General features: G+C 41.4%; 1 protein-coding gene across 8 annotated transcripts in view; it reads right to left on the minus strand.

Moving 5' to 3' along the window:
- Positions 1–20,453, minus strand: part of CHL1 (cell adhesion molecule L1 like) — a 278,402-nt gene that overhangs the window by 190,071 nt on the left and 67,878 nt on the right. For 7 of the 8 annotated variants that reach the window (XM_028478804.2, XM_055079546.1, XM_055079547.1 and 4 more), the window contains exon 1: positions 13,360–13,516. The exons of the other annotated variant lie outside the window; for it this stretch is intronic. The gene's annotated coding sequence lies outside the window, so the exon portion shown is untranslated. Of the gene's footprint in view, positions 1–13,359; positions 13,517–20,453 lie in introns of those variants that run through there. 8 annotated transcript variants of the gene reach the window in all.

Below are 20,453 nucleotides of genomic sequence, written 5' to 3' on the forward strand. Positions count from 1 at the left end.
CACCTTGAATCTGGACTAGTCTTTGATGGCCTGGACGAATGGATTACAGCGGAAGGGCTACTCCACACCTGGCCTTTAAGACAACTGACAATCTTCTAAGTTTAGCTCCTGGAGCCCTGAGCCATCACGCAAGAAGTCCAACAATCTGTTGCAGAAACCAGTGAAGAGGCCATGTGGCTACATGAAAAGGAAGAGAAGCCCAGCTGAGCTCAACCCAACTGGCTAAAACAACGGACATGCAAGTGAAGCCATCTTGGGGCCACCAGTCCAGCTTAGCCACCATCTGAAAACCACGAGGTGACCTCAGTTGTTACGAGGATGGGGCTAAAGAAATCACTTACCCCAGCCCAGCCTGAATTCCTGACCTACAAAATTATGAAATTTCATAAAATGGAGTTTTAACGTGTTTAAGTTATGGGTTAGTTTGCCATGTAGCAATAGATTTATGGGACAACGCCCCTTCACATTTTACATAAATTGCTACATGGTCACATTTCTGAATCATTTTTCATCATTTCCCCTCTTAGCTACACATAAGCCTCCAGGTATTTTTCTTCCAAACAATAAGCAGCTTGTGCATTTCCCCAAGAATCTCATATGCAAAACATGTATCTACTGAGGTCTTAAACAGTTTTAAGCCATATGGTGAATTCCCGGTACACAATTCAACAAAATAAACGATGAAAATAGCGTGAACTCAATTTCAGAAGTCAATGGAATGGTGATAGTATTTACACAGCACAGTCTCCCTAAGTGATAGTAATAAAAAAATACACTGTGATTTCCCTATAGTGGGCAATACAAAATCTTATCTGCAAAGAATAGTACCTTGGATAGTTATCAGTGCACTGCTTCTAGAAGGACATCTTGTAAAAGGTTTGGAGGTTTTATTATTGCTCTTTTGTATTTGTATTTAACATTCTTAAACAGCTATCTCCCTAGTTAAGAGGGTTTTACCGTGATTTTCAGATAAATGATCCGTACTCCTATAGGTGATACATGAAAATTTATCTTTTCTATTTTAAACTATGTTGTAATTTCTTAATGACTCAGAACCATCCATATACTCATGATTTCTGAGTAGTCTTTTTCTAGTGTTTCTATCCTTATCCCTTGCTGAAGAGATGTTAGCTGTAAATTCTTTTGTCTGTGAATGAATCGGCAATATTTCCTTCATCTGCTCTAACTTGCAGTTTATCCTGTTGTCCACTAAAATAAAACAGACAATTAAGCTTACTGGGAGGCTTCTAAATTAAGAGTAAATAGTCATCGAATGAGGCTGGTCTTTCCACAATAAAATGATTGCAGTTTGGTGAATTTTTGCAGAGATTAGATTTAGGTTGCTATGATGCCTCTTTTGTTCAATTTTTAGATACTAGCTTAGGATTTAAATACTGGAGTTACCTGGTGAGTAAACTCCGAATGAATACCTATCATTACAGTCATTGATTTATTTGACATTTTTACTCTTATTTGTAGCAGTAAAACAGCATGGAGGAAAATGAGCATTGTTTTGGCAATAGGTGAGAAATATTTATTTTTAGGACAACTACATAGGTCAAAATAAATTGGGATTGAAAGTATTTAATATGATATATTAACTACAGATTAATAAACCTACTCTGTATTATTCAAGGCTTCCAATTTTATTTTTTAAATATTTATGGACTGGGAGTAGCTGTGTAATTACTAAAGTTTTAGCATGAGCTGTGAACAGTGCACACCCTCCTGCCACCCCATGCACCTAAACACTTACAGCCACCCACATAATCTTGTTTCATTTATGGAACCAGTTGTAAACAACCAAAACCATATTGGTATGCAACCTTCAAAGACAGTAAATGCAATGTAAATCCAGTTGAATAAAAATGTAGAACAGGGCTTCCGTTCCTTTCGTAGCACACAGAACCAAACGGACAGCCAAATTAGCCTCCCATTAAGGACACATTCTAGTTTTCAGAGGGGACAATCAAAGGACTCTCCACCAGAAGCATCCAGTCTGTTAAACCCATTATTTAAATGAACTTGGGAAATGATGACACAAACCTTTCTGTCCCTCCTCATCAGCTCAGAATTTGGAGGGGCAAAGGAAGTGGAATGCATGCTTAATTGAGGCAGTAAATGCTAGGCTGTAGCAGACTGTTATACTGTTAAATACAGCAATGGGTTTTTAATGGCTGCTGTCCAAAATTACACTGGAGAAAAATGGTTTACTAGTAATAATAATAGCTGGCACTTTTATCCTCAAAGCACTTAACAAATATTAGCTCATTAATCCTCCAACTGCCACTGGGAGGCAACAGTAAATGTTTCTATCCTCAGTTTACAGCTGGTGAAACAGGGAAATAGAAGGTAGTATCCAAGTTTTCAAAAGGAGGTTTTGTGTATGGAGGTCAATTTCCAATTCAAACAACTCATATCAATTTTTATACATAATTGGATGGTATTCCCTCTAATGACTACCAGCCCTTTTTTGAGGGGATAGTGATTAAGGTCGAATCCAATTTATTTGAACTTGACTCACATGAGTTGTACCTGAACTGCTCAATGCCGGTCCTTTAGCATTATTTCAAGCAAATCAATTGTGTCGAAAATCTATTCAGCCCAAATCGATTACATGCCGAAACTTGTATGCATGCAAAAAGGTCTCTTGAGATCCTTTGAAATCTAGCTCCACTGAGAATTGCTGGAGGTCACAATGTGAAATAGCGTCGAGGTCAAATTTAAACACCTTTATTTTGGCTTTCTATTTTTAACCATTCACTCAGATCTCCCTTGTGGAAAATAGTAGGTCTCAAATTAGTGAACAATAATGAATAACCCAAAATAGTCCGTTATTCCTTCTGGTGTAGTCTACAAATATTAGAATTGTTATATTTTTCTTTGTTTACTTTCCATTGTGGACAATGTTTTCAATTTCTTGCCATTGTATAATGCCTTAAGTATTTTAATTTAATGAATGATTTCTCTGCTGTGTCATCAGATGCACTGTACAGAGCAAGTTTAGAAAGTCTCTGAATTTATAATACCAAAATAAGCTCATTTCTTGAGGAGCTAAGTGCTGTACTCTAAAGAAGCAGGCATGGATCAAACAAAAGCCTTAAAGCAAATCCACTCCATATAGTCCAAGGAAATGGGATCTGCTCTATAGACAAAGCAGAAAGCAAACACATTTTTGCCACTATCTATTATATTAAAAAGAGCCTTTTGGAGTCAGTGTTTGAGAATGCTACTTGTATTTTGCATATTAAAAAATGTACATTTTTTTTCTAAACACCACACACCAAAAACACAAACACCTCTCAAAAATCCTAAATATATTGACCATGCCTAGAATAGAGTTGATTTCTTTTTCCCTCCAAAGCCTTATCTTAACTGACAGCTGCTAATAAAGACAGCGCCATCGTTATGAGAGGTGTCATTTTCAAGAACAGTCAGGCTGGGATATGGCATCTACCACTGCCAACTATTTCTATCTTAATCGGGAGTGGCAGATACACCTTTGTGGAAACGCCAACCGTGTAATGCAATTGGTTACATATAATACCCAGATGTGAAGGAAATCCATGCATATTGATACTATAGAGCATCAAAAACGTTCCTGCCAAAAAATAAGAAATGGTAATGAGGGCAAGCAAAAGCTTTGGTGAGGGTGAAGGTTGATTTTTACATATACTGGTGCCCAGGACACATTTCAGGAAGACCCAGACACCAAACACTTTTATGACATGATTTTGGAGAGAACACAAATGTCCTCCTTTCCCAATGTATCTCCCACATGGCAGTGCCTCACAATGAATCTTTGCAGCAAGAATTTTAAATCCACCATTTTAAATGCCACCATTCCTGGTATAAACATACAATATCATGTAATACCTCAGGAGGAGCCCTTACTTTCTACTTTTCCACATGTTTACCTGAGGTAATAAGACACAGAACAGGTAAATCTGGTTGGACAACAGGGATGAGTGCTGGCCCTTGATGAAGACCATAATTAGAGAATCCTACTAATCCAGGGGGGTACTGACGGACATTGCACACATGGTAAATGAAGTCAAAGAGAGAAGAGAAAGGGTGTGCAATGGACTGAACGTGTGTGTCTCCCCCAGATTCGTATGTTGAAACCCTAATCCCAATGTGATGGTATTTGGACGTGTGGCCTTTGGGAGGGAATTAGATCATAAGGGTAAAGCTCTCGTGAATGAGATTGTACCCTTATGAAAGGGAAACTGGAGAATGCTCTTGGGCCCTTCCTGCCATTCTCACTGTGACAATACGACAAGAAGTCAGCAGTCTGCAAACAGAAGACAGCTGGCACCCTGATCTCAGGCTTCTAGTCTCCAGAGCTGTGAGAAATAAATTTCTGTTGTTTATAAGCCTCTCAGTCTGTGGTACTTTGCTACAGCAGTCCAAACTAAGAGGGGGTGCTGAAGGGGTCTGCTGGACTCAAAGGCACCAGAGTGGAGTAGTTAAGATCTTGCAGCTGGGGAGCAGATGCTTCTGAGTTTGAGTCCCGGCTCAGCCACTTCCAGGCCATATTGTGTGACCCAGGACAAGGACACCCTTACGTTTGTGACACTCAGCATTAAATGGGTATTATCATAATAGTACTTTCTTCAAAACACTGATGCAGAGACTGCAAAATACATCATAAACATTTAATAAGTGATAGCTATTTAAGTGTTTGCCTGGCACAGCCTCGGTCCTGCGCAAAGCAGTCATTCAATAAAAGCTTTTTAATGATTGGTCGCTGTCAATGTCTCATAGAACACACAATCAATCAATCAACTAATCAATCAATGTGCACTGGAATTACGGAAGCTATGTAAAAAAATCTAATCTCCCTATCTTTGGGCAGGGCTATATTCAACCTTGGAAATATAATTGGTGAAGTTTTCAATACTTCCCCTACATTCACTGCATCCCTCAGCATATATATTAACTCTGAATTTGTTTTTAAAAAAAGAAATCAGCTATACGATAGTTCTCTCTTTTTTTTTTTTTTTTTTTTCAAATAAGGAAATCTATAACCTGTAGAGTGGATTATGAACTTGCTTACGTATCAGGGTATCTGCACTTTAATTCTGGTTTCACCACTGCCCAGCCCGCTATTCAACCTTTTTTTTCCTCTATAAAATGAACTAACAGGGCTTCCCTGGTGGCGCAGTGGTTGAGAGTCCGCCTGCCGATGCAGGGGACGCGGGTTCTTGCCCTGGTCTGGGAGGATCCCACATGCCGCGGAGCGGCTGGGCCCGTGAGTCATGGCCGCTGGGCCTGCGCGTCCGGAGCCTGTGCTCCGCCGCGGGAGAGACCACAACAGTGAGAGGCTCGCGTACCGCAAAAAAAAAAAAAAAAAAAAAAAGAGCTAACAAACCTGTCACTTTTTGTCTGCCATGTTGTTGAAAAAGTCACATGAGATATGGGGCTTTTTTAATTCTTTAACAAGCTCAAATAAGTACTCAAACAATGCAAGACATGGTGATTTTTAAATAGAAATATTCAGAAGGAATCTTCCAAATGGATGGAAATGTAGTGTCAAGTGTCAACAGTCTCAGAAAAGGTCAATACTTATCTCCCCCTTGAGCCTTTGCACATGAGAGGTGTTATTTCCTTTGAACACATCAATATGTAAGACGTCCCATAGTAAGCTGATATTCTGTCACATTACATTCTTTAGTGGAGGTCTTCAAGACAATAACAAAATGAATTCACAATCAACTCTAATAGCATCAAATCATCAAAAATCTCCACATTTTTCTCACCAATTTACCTTCTATTACACTGACTACATCCCTTGGCCAGGGAACATACAATTTTCTCACATCAGGATGCTACCAATGCAACCCTGATCTATTTCCTCATCCTCTTTACCCTGATACCACCACACCAAAGAGAGGTACCCTCCAGAGATCCAAATATCCAGGTCGCAATGACTGTAGGCTGCCAGACGATTATTTGAAGGTGTCTCCACTTCCTGGGTACGACACCTGCAATCCCTAGAGTTAAAATCACCACTTACAGCAAAAGCTTTTGTTCGGGAGGAACCTCTGCTAAAAATGCAAACCTGTTACCTTAGAAGAGAGAACACATCTTTTGCATTATTCTCTCTGCTGTAAAGCTCTCATCTTGGAAAGCAGAGATAATGCAAGGGAATAGACAAGTTTGTTTTGAAGTTTGAAGGCTGCAACTGAAACTCACCTCTGGCCATGAGCATGCCCACCTGGGGCAATAAAAGAGGAGCCGAGAAAGGAACAGCAAAGGAAAAGAGGAAAAGATAGCCCTGAATGCAAATTTAATGATTCTCCATTTTGTCCTGCTTTTGGCAATTCGAGCTTTCTTCTTCCCCATCACCCACATTCTATACATTTGAAGCCTTCAAGGTGCGCTTGCTATTCTTCGTTAACCCCCCAGATTCAGATCCATTCTCCATCTTTCTCCAGGCTGCTCTGTGCAGAGGGACCCAACTTCAGCAGGACACTTGGACCAGGCTCCCTTGTCCTCTGCCTGCTGGTGGGAACAGCCACTGCGAGGAAGGAGCAGGAGATCTTGGGGTAGGAGGAGACCAGTGTCCTGTGACTCAAGAACGGCTATGTTTCTCTAAAACCACAGTTCCTGTCTGCAGCCTTCCCCAAAGCTATGGCTCTCACCTTCCAGTCACTTGTCTCTCTTGTTGTCCCACTGGACTAAGGGCAGTAACGGCCCCAGGGGTGCCTCCACAGCCCTTGTTGGTTTCCCTCAACCCTGCCCAAAAAGATGTGGTCCCTTCTTTAAACGCCCTTCAACTGCCCCATTTGAGTACTACTTAGATACAGGAAAAAATCAAAGTGAAAGCAAGAGAGTGCCAGGTTTTATCCAGAGAAGATGAAAAACTCTGGGTCCTTTAACACTGCCAAGGGGACATGTTACCCAGTTCCAGCCAGTGGTACTCTCTGCCACCTGGGCATTCAGGTCCAATATTCCAAGAACATCAAGTTTTCCAAGATAAGTCAGAAATATGAATTTTATGTGAAATATTTGGGTTTTAAATATTGGCTCAAATATTTCTGAAACACGCCCCAGGACAAAAAAACACATACGTAGGCTGGGTTCAGTCCAAGGGACACAGGGTTGGATCTTAAATAGACTACAATGCCTCTCGTTAAAAAAAAAAAAAAAAATCTGCTTTTCCTTATAATGCAGAATTATAACAAGAAAGGTAGAAATTCTCATCTATACAGCTCTTTCTTACACAATTATTTAGTCCAAAAACAACAACCTTCCCTCCCTCATTTGAAATCTCAAGGCAAAAAGAGAGAAACATCCAGAACTCAAAAGTGACAGGAATCTTGTTATTTGGGTCTGTTCTAATTGTATGAATCTAATCAAATTATTTAATTTCTGCATGGCTCTCCCATTCATCCACAAAAATCAGGATAATGACTTTTTTCCTACCATCTTCACAGAGACATTTGGCTGAAAAATGAAATACATAGTAAATGAAAAGCACATTTGAGCTCTTCAGAGAATAAAGTGCTGTCTAAAACCAAAGGGATTAGTAAGAAAAACGTCAGAGGTTTACCAGAGCTCTTCTTCTTTTTCAACCACATTTCATGATGCCAAGGTAACTGTGAGTCAATGCCTCAGGCCAACATGATATTATAGAAGACCTACCCAAATCTAAGGCGGTGGTTCTCAACTCTGGCATCAGAACCTCACCGGAAGCTTTCAAAAAGCCACATGCCTGATCCTCCAGGGATTCTTATTGAACTGATCTGGGTTGCTAGTTTTAAGAAAAGCTCTCCAGGTGATTCTCATTTCAGCCAAGCCTGAAAACTACTACTCAGGATCTTTCAAAGATGTGAAACAATCACAACCAGTAAATGTGCATATAATTGATGTAGGTGTCAACCCATGTTCCATACTTTTAATGATAATAATATAATAAGCTCATACTTATTCACATACACAGACACACTTATGTCTATCTCTCTCTCTTTTTTTTTTGCGGTACGCGGGCCTCTCACTGTTGTGGCCTCTCCCGTTGCGGAGCACAGGCTCCGGACGCGCAGGCTCAGCGGCCACGGCTCACGGGCCCAGCCGCTCCGCGGCACGTGGGATCCTCCCGGACTGGGGCACGAACCCGTGTCCCCTGCATCGGCAAGCGGACTCTCAACCACTGCGCCACCAGGGAAGCCCCTCTAGCTCTCTTTTATCCATTCATACACTGAGCATGGAGTAACTATTATAATAAAAAAGCCAGAATTTACTGAATGCTTAATGAGTTCTAATAAGTTGTCTACATATATTGTGCCATATAATGCTCATAATAACACACATGAGCTGGGTATGGATATTACTCCTCATTTCCATATATGAAATCAGTCTTAGGGAGGTTAAAATGACTTAGCCAGGGCCACACATTGAGCAGTTCACAGAATTGGATCTGGAAACCTGACAGCCTGACTATTACAGCCACACCAGTTTGCTTCCCACTGTGCCAGAATCTGTAGGGTTTATGCAATGCTTAAAATGAAGCATGTGCCCTCAAAAGATTTTACCATCTGAGAAGCGAATAATGATGTACACTAAAATTCACAGGCTGAATAGGAAAATGGTATATTGTAGTCCCTGGAGTCAGGGAGAGGCGGATTGAAAGATGGGGAATGGCTGGCTTTGCTAAGCTCCTACTTCACAACTGTAGGGGAAATGAGACGCACCCAAACATCTGAGGAGAGAATGTGATAAGACCGCCTGGAGAAGAAACCCTGGTCAAAGAACAGAGTGCATTTATATATTTGCCATTCAGCACATTTATTATTCTTATCATCTCCCAGTATCTCTTGGATTGATTGTTTATGCCCCCCTAAATTTACCAAATTATCATGTCAATCATGACTTTTGAAGACTTCACCTCAGTTCGAAATTTATTTCTGATTCTTATTGAAAAATTGTGTACACACAATTTTAACATACACACATACACACACACACACACACTCCCAATAATTTGACTTCCAAAGAGGTAAACAAGTTGCAATTTTTTGGTAGTAATAAACTAATGTGAAAATTAAGTAAACATTTTTTACAGAAAATTTTTAAAAACTGAAAACAGAATATTCTCTCTCTTTGTATTTTTACTATCTAAACACAATGGGAAGGTAAGCAGGATCATTTTTTATCCACAATACATAAAATCTCTATTAGTTATGGTCTATTTGTGCACTGACTAAAAACATTTGTTAACAAAACAGAATTTTCTAGTTTACTGGATAAATATACCAGGAGAAATTGCAGAATAATGTTAGGTTGCCAAGCAACCACTGCTCTACTCCCTCATTCATCAAGCTTCTTATCCCAGTGCTAGAGAATTCCAACCGATTTGTTTCTTGGGAAAATTACAGTGACTTTCCGTAACACAATAACACTTCTATTCTCAGAAGATAAACTTAGATGTTCTTTTGATCAAAGGGATGTGTTAATTCATTATTCTCTACATGGTGCTAATGAGAAAGCTATAATTAACTAACTACACTACTGTGACACATAAAATAAACTGCAGTAATTAGTAATGTTTAAGGTGTTAACCGGCTTCCAAAATCAGAAAATACAGAATCTTTCCTCCAATAACGATGTAGAGAAAGGAGAAATCACCATAACTAATTAAATTGGAATTGTTTCCATTCTCTACCCTCTCCCTCCCAAAAAGGGATAGAGGAACGTAATTGCCAAAATGTGAGAGATTTCACTTTACTAGCAAAGAAAATGGCTCAATGCCAATTCTACTTGTAGGTAGACATAAAATGCTGGAGAATAATGTAATCTTTTCTTTGAAAGAATGCTTACCACAATATTTTTCCAGGAATGAAAAGAAAGAATATTAGGCTTTCACTCATTAGCCGTGTTAAGTTAGCATATTGTATGTAAATCACCATAATAATTGCATTCTCTTCATACTGAATTAGTTAGTTAGAATGAAGCTGTAATCAAAATGTTCATAATTGAAAATACAGTATTCTCAGTCTCGTTTTGAAAAAATAACAAGGAACACTGATTGAATCAGATAATACAGTACATCATTGAAAACAGCCTCGGTATAGAGACAAGTTGGTCCTCTAGATTATACCTTAGCATGTCAATTAGCTCCCGAGATTCAGGTCTCAACACTTCTGGATCTGTCATGGTTTTTTATTGTTACCCTTTGTCTTCAGCCTAACTTAAACTTTCCATGTGCATTACTGCTTAAATTTTTAGGGAAAATACAAAATAGTGAAAAGCTAAATTTTGTTTCTAAAAAGTATTAGGCTCTATGGCACTGCTGGCTGTCATAAGTCAAAGGGCAAAATAATTTCCAATAAATGAAACATTTAATGCCAATGCTCCTGGGAAAGAATGTGTAAATGATCACATGAATTTCAGGCAAGCTGTCACACTAATTCCTCGAGGCACCCTTTAAAGATGACATATTCACTGTGAAGAAGGGGGTGTTGGTTGTCGTGCAAAAGTCAAACTTGAATCAATACTCTGCTATCTGAATTGATATTCACAGGGCTTCCTGACACTCATTTCTTCAAATCTAATGCCATTAGCCACCCTCTATTACTTAATTTTCTTTTATGAGATAAAAACTAGTAGAATCTTAAATCAGTCTTAAATCATTACTTTTATTTATAATTCTCCATTAAAAAAATGAATCAGGCTAAAATATGTCAAAAAAGCAATTTTGGGTCAAACAACCTGCTATCTTCAAAGAATTCAGAAGTTAACTATAAAAATCAAGCTCCTATCCAGCAAACATTTTCCTAGGTGAGGTCTATTTTGTAAAATCATGAGCTTTGTGACGGTGACATCTGTCTGGTTTTACTTGCTTCAGATTCATCAAAACTTGCCAATATTTTAATAAGCAAGTAATTTTAAAATGAATTTAATACTACTTCATTTAATGAGATGAATTAACTTTAAGGTAATCAAATCCTGTCAGACCTGTGAGTAGCTCAATGGGGTGTATAGTTTGCTCATCATCAGAAATGTTGGAGCACCTGTATAACCAAGAGTAGTAATAAACATCCGTAGCCTTTTCTTTAAAGGGAAGGGCCCATAAGATGCAACAGAGAACAATCTGGAAAACATAGATTAATCATCACAGTCCTGCACTTCTGCAGTGAGGAGTACAAACATGCTCGGAAAGAGATTTTAATGAACTTTCCTAGCCAGTACTCACACCTGCCCAGATATAACTATTTGTCTCCATTTATTCACTGACGATATTCAGGAGCTTGTGAGGAATGATTATACACTGTGTGCTCTACCGTTACGAGAGGTAAATCCACTGCAGGACTTAAGGCCATGAAATGGAAAGCCATGTTATACACTAGACTCTAGAACCAAGTTAAATTTTGAAAGCCACAGGGTGGTCCATCATAAAGAGAATGAAATTAAGACAAAGCCAATTGCAACATTAGCAGGTGAAAGAGGAAACATTTTTACACACAAAGCGGTAAAAGCAACTGTTTTTTTCTTGTCACTCGAAGTTTCCCCCAAAAGCTTTCTAAGCTTCTCTCTCCATCCGGTTGGTCAGTTTATATCTTCCAATCTGCTCCAAAGCAACGCTTTGTAGGAGTAGGACTGGCCAGTAATATTAATGTCAATTGATGGTCTCCAAAAGTAGAAATTAGTATTTTGCCTTCAATAAAAATGCAGAGTAATGAGAACACGTCATATCTAATTGAGGACTAACTTATAATAAAAGTAACGGCGTCAGCAACCATAACTTTTAGTGTTTATTATGCATCAGACACTGAGCTAAACTGTCTACTGGAATTATCTCATTCCAGTCGCTCAAAAACCCTAAAAGGAAGGTATTGATATTATTCCTATTATTTAAAAGGGGAAACTGAGGGACGGGGTCGATAAAGACGTGTGCTCGTCCAAAAGCACACATCTCAGAGACGGTGGACCTGAAATTCGAACCCACGTGAGCGCGGCGAGAGCCTTTGCCTCGCACGAGCCCAGGTGGCTCACCAGTTGCCCACCTCCGCGCGCACGCGCAAATGTGCCCCCCAACCTGGGGCGTTCCCGTGAGCGCGCCATCGCGCACGCGCGTGCCAGGCGCCGCTTGCCAGCTCTGGGGGCTCTTTGGGAGCTCACGCGGGCGGGGCTGAACCCCCGCGCCCCTCGAGTTGGGCTGGACCTGGATCTTCCTCCCCGCCTTGCCGCCCTGCTGTGTCACTACACCCCCGCCTTCAGCCGCTCACCTCCCACCCCTTCCCTGCCCACCCTTCGGCTGACAGCCCGACCATCCACCCTGCGCTCGCCCCAGGGCGCGGCTCCGGGCGTGGGTACCTGAGCTAGCGCGGCGGAGGCTTGGGCCCTGGCTTGTCGCAGGAATTCCTCAGTCCTGCCGTTGCATGAGAAAGTGAGGCTCGCAGCGAGCAAGAGGAGTGGGAATGAAGGGACTGGCTAGCGTTCCCCAGCCTCCTGGCTCCAGTCCCTGCTCTCCAAATTAATCGCTTTCTCCCTGCTCCCGCTCCACGCACACTCTCACTCAAAAAAAAAAAAAAAAAAAAAAAAAAAAAGAAGGGAGGAGGAGAGGCACAAAGAGGAAGAAGGGACCTTCCATGACTGGCATCTCTAGCTCCCTCAGCTTCGCTACCAGGGAGCCATGGCAACACGCCCCCAGCCTGACCCCTCGCCCCCTCGGTGGTCTGGGGAGGTGGAGCTCCTAACCCTCCCAGTTTTCTCGCCCCCCAACCCAGCTGTCCACAGATCTCCCTTTTCCAGCTGGCGGCGCGTACCGAACCCCAGCGGGATCTGGAATCCTCCCCTGAGAGTGGGAGCAAGACAGTGGGGCGGGGGTGTTGGTGGAAGAGAACTGAGTTTACGACCCAAGAGATGGTAAGGGGCAGAGAGGAGTGAAGCCAGGACTGACCCCAAGCCCAGCTGGACCTCGCAGCCCCCTCTCGGGAGAGGGCTGGAATCTCCAGGAGGGTCTGGAATCCTCTCCAGAGAGTAGGAAGAGATGCTGGTAAGGGAGGTTGGAGGAAAGACAACCTACCCGTGACCAGGCGAAGAAAGTGGGAGCTGGAGGATTCGAGGACCCCTTTACTCCGTCCGACTGACCGGAGGGGTCTGAATCCAGCCTCAGCCACCAGGGGGCGGGGCTGGGAAAGGGGGTGTCTCTAACTGGCTTAAGGCTGAGGGACCTCGGACCACCCTACTTCGTGCAACAACGGAGCCCTGATTGCGCACCATCTCCGACCCACAATGGGTTGACCCCCTCCTGCCAGGAGCAAACCACTTACCCTCCTTCTGTCTCGCTCAAAGATTTGGGGAGCCCCCAGGGCTAACGAAACAAACGCAAACTGACCCTCACCCCGGACACACCTGAGTCGCTTCCTGCACCAGATCCGTTCGGTACCTTCCCTCGGGGAAACCTCTCCCTCAGGCTGGCTTGGAACGGGAGAGGGATGTGGGGGTCCAGCAGCTCCCGGCGGGTCCGCGGGAGTTTCTTGCCGGCCGCTCCCAGCTGATCTGCACGCGGGTCTGCCCGCGGAGATGCCGCCGCGCCCCGCCCACCGCCGGCAGCGGCCGAGAGGACGCGGAGCTGTTCTGGCTTGCGCTCCGCTCCACGCCCACCCGGCAGAGGCTGGTTCGCGCCTCTCCTCTCTCCGCTGGTTCTGCCCCGCCACCCCTCACCCACGCCGCTTATTTTCCTTCCCTTTGCACCCTCCCGTGGGACAGGGAGAGTTATAGGCTTAAGACTTTTATTTCATGGTGAAAAGCAAGGGACGAAGCCAAAACTTTGCTCGCCATTTTCCACATCTATGGTCAAAAGAGGTCAAAAGATCGCTGTCCCTTTTGTCTGGAAAAAAGAAATTTTAAAGAAACCCCTCCTCCTCCCGAGAGTTCCAGTCAGTACATATTCCAGACACGGGTCGCCAGTCTGGTTTTCTCTCAGTGCTGCATGTTGGAGGGGTGTGGTGCCATGGACCTATTAAAAATAATTCTTTTTGCTTTCCTTCCTCATTTAGAGGCGTGATGGGGCGTGCTATTTAATTTACAAATGATGCTACTTCCCTAAACTGCCAAATTATTGTATACATAAATTTAGGCACCTTCTTCTGTTACCATTTAAAAAAAATTGTTCTAACACTTACGGTCTGTAATTTTACCATATTGTTCCCTAACATTTTTTTCCTATTTATTCTGTATTAACTCAGTATTATAAAGCAGAAGAAAGCCCTATGTGCTTATTTCCATTGCAAAAGGCCACTTCTGATGCCTTATCAATTCCACCAAAAAAAGCACATTTTATTTTAGGATTCCAGAATTAATCTGGGAAAGTTACAGTCTTTGCAGTATAAGTGGTTTATATACCCCTTTCATTGTTTTCTCCACCGTGATCATAGTTTCCAAAATTTTCACACAGTACTACTTTTTTTAAAAAAGACCCTGTTGAATTTAAGTTCTCTTTGATGGTTAGAGAATCATTGACTCCTAATTTTTACTCTAGTAAGGCAGTGAGATTGACCTTACAGTCTGGTTTTGTTCTCATCTAGTGCATTGAACAATGAGGATATTTAGAGCTGTGAGCTGCCCTCAGAGCTGGATGCCGCTATAATGAACAGCAACGGGAAGGCAACTCAGGATTCAGCTTCAGAAGCAACTGAATAAAATATTTTGAAAAGGAATAAATGAACTTTTAGTTTTAATAATTGCTAACCTTGAAGCCCCAATTCTGTCAGTTCATGTGTGGGCATAGTTCTTACTGACTGCATTGCAAATTGCAAATGCAAGTGAGGGCAGGGTTTGTCCTGACTTTAAATTGAACTGCTGGAGTAATTTCTTTGCCTGAGGCATCATTATTCACGTGGCATGTCTTCTAAAGTAGAAACAAAGATAGAATATTGAATAAAAGTCCAACAGGGAAAATACTGTGTCTGTAGGAAAACATTTCCAAGGTCAAGGAGACACAAAGTCAAGTTGATCTCGGGAGTTTACCACCTTCTGGATAAACATCTGCTGAGCAAAAGACTCAGAACTCCATCCTGGCCAAACCAACAGATTACTGAAACATATTGTTCTTCTTTTATCTATGATGAGTTTGCTTGACATCTGGATCATTATTTTAAAAACAAATGTTTATTGAGCACCTACTATTTATCAGTCATTGTTCTAGGTGCTAGGGTACAGTGGAAAACTCAACAGGCAAGGCCAGTTGAGTCTTTGTAAATCAACTACCCAAAGATATATAAAAGAATACCAAGGTATAATACCTGAAACAAGAAGATGAAGTGTCAGTTCTTAAATATGGGTTTTTATTGAAAGGAAAATAACAATAACGTACTTCTGAGCCTCTGGCACTGCATATAAATTAGGAAATACCCAAATAGTAAAACCATGGCTTACTAGGGACAGCCATTAAGTCAGCATACACACAAAAAACTTTACCCCAGGCAGCTACATTTTAAGAAAGAAGTGAAGGAAAGAAGAAAAAGATAGGTAAGGAAAAGGGAAGAAAGAGAGGGAGAGATGGAGGGAGGAAGGAAAAGAGGGAGGAAGACAGGCAAATGATTAACCAAGAAAGGAAAACAGTATTGAGAGCAAGAAAGTATTTTAGCCAACTAAAGGAAGTTTTTTTTAAAAGGAATACAAAATGGAGGCAGTGACTTAAACTTCCACATCCAAGAAACACCTCATAGCTCTTACCTCCAAGGATAAGTTCATATTTTTAATACATATTTAAGGGCAGGCAACCAATCTAGGCTTTCCTGTCCCAAGAAACTTGCTGCTTTGAAACCGTCTCTTGGCTCCCATTCTCCTGTCTGACACTTTATTCAGCACATTTCCCACTCTACAAACAATCCTAATCTATCAGGCATCACACCTTTGCATGTGGGTGCTGGAGAAAGACTAGATACTTATGTCACGTGAAAATGTGATTGCATTGGCCTTGCAAGGTGTGAATTGCTCTCTCACAATGGAGGAACACCACGTAAAATAAAAATTCAACTATTAAATCACAAATGAAGGGGAGAAAAGGAGTTCTTTCATTAATAGAAGCAGAAGGTGAGAGAGATAGGCCAGTCATCTGGAAAAAAAGAGAAAAGGTATTAAAAGCTGGGGTATTTTTTAGCTTTTACTGCTAATTTACTACTTACCCCCGGCCTGAACCATCATTTGGTATCATTCCCAGAGTAGGGCCATTGGAGGAATACTGCCTTTTGGCAAAGCCCAGTAGCTAGTGATATGGCATCACTCCTAGAAAAAATTGTTTAGCAGAAGAGCTGTAGTTTTGGAAATGGCATTTCAGTCTATCAGTTCAGAATAGTCACAGGTCGACAGAGGTTTCCTGGCCAACTGCTATAATAGAGGAAAGCTGGATGTTCCACTGAGGGATAAACCCTCAAAGGCAACCTGGGAAGTACAAAGCAGCCACCTTTGGCTTAGATATTAATCAAGCTAAAGAAGACAGTATTAACTCTGAGGAGTTAAAATGACAGAGTCGATACTCCTTTAACCTGTCCTTTAATGTGAGAACAAACGACATGTATTAAAAGTCAAAGGGCAATAATTCTGGAACAAATAAAAAGATAAAATCTTGTATTTCATTCCGTGGATCATTAATATGTGTGATTCACCCTCAGGAGGTCATGGAACCAGATACTTTAACTGGATTGTAAAACGGCTAGCTAATGTTATGGTCATTAATAATATTATACTTATATAGCTAAGACATTGCTTGTATTTTGCCATATCTCAGGCTTCAGGGCATTTGTTGATTTCTTGTGGAGATCAGAAAGATTTCCTATCCTCCAACCAGAAACGCCCAACTGACAATTATGGCTAGCTCACTTTCCTATTGGGAAAGTGATTGCTCTAAAGTCCTAGTCAATCAAATTTCATCTCGAAGACCTGTGAACTGGGTTATAGAATGAATTCACATTTATTGCAGGAAAACCCTGGTGTTTTGGGAGGTTGGGAATTTCATCTAAACCTCTCTACTTCCAACATAATATAAAATCTTTTCAATCTGATAGGGACCTCAGATAAAATATTCTCCTACAACTTCTTTTTATATTGATACCTGAGATGGGTAAGGTTCAGAAATTTTCTCAAGGTTGTACAACTGGTTAGTGGCCTAGAAAAAATGGAAAAATCTCCTAGTTTTTAATCTTGTATCATTTTAGAATATGACAAGCCACTGCCATCTTGGAAGATAATTTTATTTATTCCAATTCTGCTACAGCAAATAAACATAGGCTGAATAGTGAGATGGTGAGTGATACCACAAGAATTAGGGTATTTGCCTCTGATATTTACAAATAGTTTAGTCGAAGTAAAGGACTTAGTTTATCCTTTTTGCCCGTCTATTTTGTCCAATTGATTTTAGACAATAGGTTTTACCACTGTCAACATGAAGTAAACATGTTAGAGAAAAAGGAGAGAACCAGTGGATCTCCTTAATATAAGACCTTGTGGCAGGGGACTTCCCTGGTGGCACAGTGGTGAAGAATCCGCCTGCCAGTCCAGGGGACACGGGTTCGAGCCCTGGTCCAGAAGGATCCCACATGCCACAGGGCAACTAAGCCCATGCTCCACAACTACTGAGCCTGTGCTCTGGAGCCCGCGAGCCACAACTACCGAGCCCACGTGCCACAACTACTGAGCTTACACTCTAGAGCCCGTGCTCCGTGATAAGAGAAGCCACCGCAATGAGAAGCCCGCCCACCGCAACGAACAGTAGCCCCCGCTCTCTGCAACTAGAGAAAGCCCACGCGCAGCAGCAAAGACCCAACGCGGCCAAAAATAAACAAAATTAAAAAAAAAAAAAGACCTTGTGGCAGGATGTTGTTTGCTCCCCTCCTTTCTCCTGCCTCACCCCCAAATCTGTTCCTTTTTTTTTTTTTTTTTTTCTTCCTGGGCACATGGCCACCTACCAGAAGACTACATTTCCCAGTTTCCCTCATGACCAAGTTCGAACCCAAGACTAAGTTCTCACTAAAGCGACATGAGGAGAAATGTAGTTGGCAACTTCCAGGTCATCTACTTAAAAATAATCTAGCTTCACGGCTATGTTGTTTGCTCCCCTCCCTTCTCCTGCCCCACCCCCAAATCTGTTCCTTTTTTTTTTTTTTTTTTTTCTTCCTGGGCACATGGCCACCTACCAGAAGACTACATTTCCCAGTTTCCCTCATGACCAAGTTCGAACCCAAGACTAAGTTCTCACTAAAGCGACATGAGGAGAAATGTAGTTGGCAACTTCCAGGTCATCTACTTAAAAATAATCTAGCTTCACGGCTCTTTTTCCTTCTAGCTAGCCTGCAGTGGTAAAAGTTTTATGTTGAAGATGACAAAAAACACCCCTTGGCCTGAGTCTCTGGATGACTCCATGGATCGGAGCCCACTTCCTACCAGGAAATGACTTTATCTCTTCTTTGAGCCAATGTCTTTTGGGGTCTCTTTATTATAACTGTTCAACCTTTTCCCTAACTAATACAATTGTGATCTCTGTCATCAGAACGATTTCAGAATAGTAAAGGAAAATAAGAATGGAAGCTGCAGTGGACAGTGCTATTGTTTTGTTTGCCTGGCATTTATCTGCATTCGTAGAGCTCAAGCAACTTTAGAGAATAACATCCCCCTGTGTTTATATGGCTGAGTTGAGGCTAAGTCCAATGCTTCTTATCTACCTCTGATCCAGGTGACAGAGGCATGAACAACCAATATTTTCAATCCCTCTGACCAGAGCAATGAAAGGCAGATTCAAAAGGAGCCAATGAGAGACCTACCTTGGAATCACTCTGAGCAATGGGGATAAAAACCGAGGATTGCTCAGCAGGCATGAGGTAAGTGAGGCTGTTTTTTATCAACACTTAGAGCACGCCTGAGAATGAAGAAACCGCAGGGAAAAGAAAAGGAGAGAGACAGTTACTTGACATTCTTATTTGAAGACTTAGATCTTCAAATAAGCTGAAAGTTCATTGTTTATTAAAAGCTGAAACTGGAATACATCTTGACTCTGTAGCTAGGTGAGCGAAAAAAAAATATTTTACATAAAATAGTTTGCACTGGTTTCCTGTTTCTTGTGATCGGAATCATTTTTATTCACTATAAATGCCCAAGTAAGTTTATTCTCTTGGTTGTTTAGTAAAAGGTGTTTAGTAAAAGGGATGTGCATGGCAAAAAGTCTTCCTTTCGTGAGATCACCGATCTGATTGGCAATGACCCCCTGAAATACTCTGTCCAAAGGATTCCACCTTATATCTGAGTTCAGCAGGAAAGGACAAAGTGATCTATTAATGATGCCTGTCATTGATATTACAGAAGAAATGATTCTCATGTGCCATAGGTATTTGTCATCCGTTTTAAGTCATTCTTAAAGTTTGACATGAATCTAGATGTATGTGGACTTTACTTTTTTAAAAAAATTATGACATGGGCTTCCCTGGTGGCTCAGTGGTTAAGAATCCGCCTGCTGACGCAGGGGACACGGGTTCGTGCCCCGGTCTGGGAAGATCCCACATGCCGCGGAGCGGCTGGGCCCGTGAGCCATGGCCGCTGAGCCTGCACGTCCGGAGCCTGTGCTCCGCAAAGGGAGAGGCCACAACAATGAGAGGCCCGCGTACAGCGCAAAAAAAAAAAAAAAATTATGACATAATAGTACATTCTTTGGGGACACATTTTTAGCTCTTTTAAAAAGAGCCATGGACCAATTAGTCCTCTCCCTGTAGTGTTTAGTGGCCATAATTCATGCTTTCATTTGACTTTTTTCCTGCAAAATAAATTAGTTAGCAGAGATGCATTTAAAGCACAAATTGCTAGTATGTTATACTGTGTTAACAGAAACCATAACTCAATTATTTACAGTCATTGCACTGGATTTATTTTCTTTCAGGGGTTAAATGAGACTTATCAATCGATTTTTTCATGTTGTTTTTTAGAATATGATAAACAGACAAACTCAGTAAGGCATTCCAAACCCTACGCCACAGTACAATAAGCCCACAGCAAGGATTCTGAATCCCCTGTTTGTATTGACACGAAAGATTTGCCTTACCATATAAGCATTAGTTCTTCTATCTTCCGCTATATCTTCTGTGTTTCTCACTCAGGTAGTTTTTTGCCAGCTCATGCTAAAACATTTAACGACACAGAGCTATAGGCATGAGTTTTACATAACCCTTATATTGCCTATATATAGTGTTTCCTCCAAACAAGCAAAATTTATTGGCTCATATTCTTTTTCCTATTGCTCAGTCCATCGCACTAATACAAATGGGAAACACGTTTAAAATTTTTCCTATCTTGTATAAAGAAGCCAGCATAAAAGTTTCCTAAAATTAAGCAGATTTTAATATCCTCAAATATAAGTAAAGGAAGAAATTTGATGATGAAAGTCTGGAATATTCCAGGGTCCCTAAAATATTCTGATACAGTATCCAAAGAAAACATACATGAACTGACAAGTACCATGA

The sequence above is a fragment of the Physeter macrocephalus genome, chromosome 18 (genome assembly GCF_002837175.3).
Source record: "Physeter macrocephalus isolate SW-GA chromosome 18, ASM283717v5, whole genome shotgun sequence".
NCBI lineage: Eukaryota > Metazoa > Chordata > Mammalia > Artiodactyla > Physeteridae > Physeter > Physeter macrocephalus.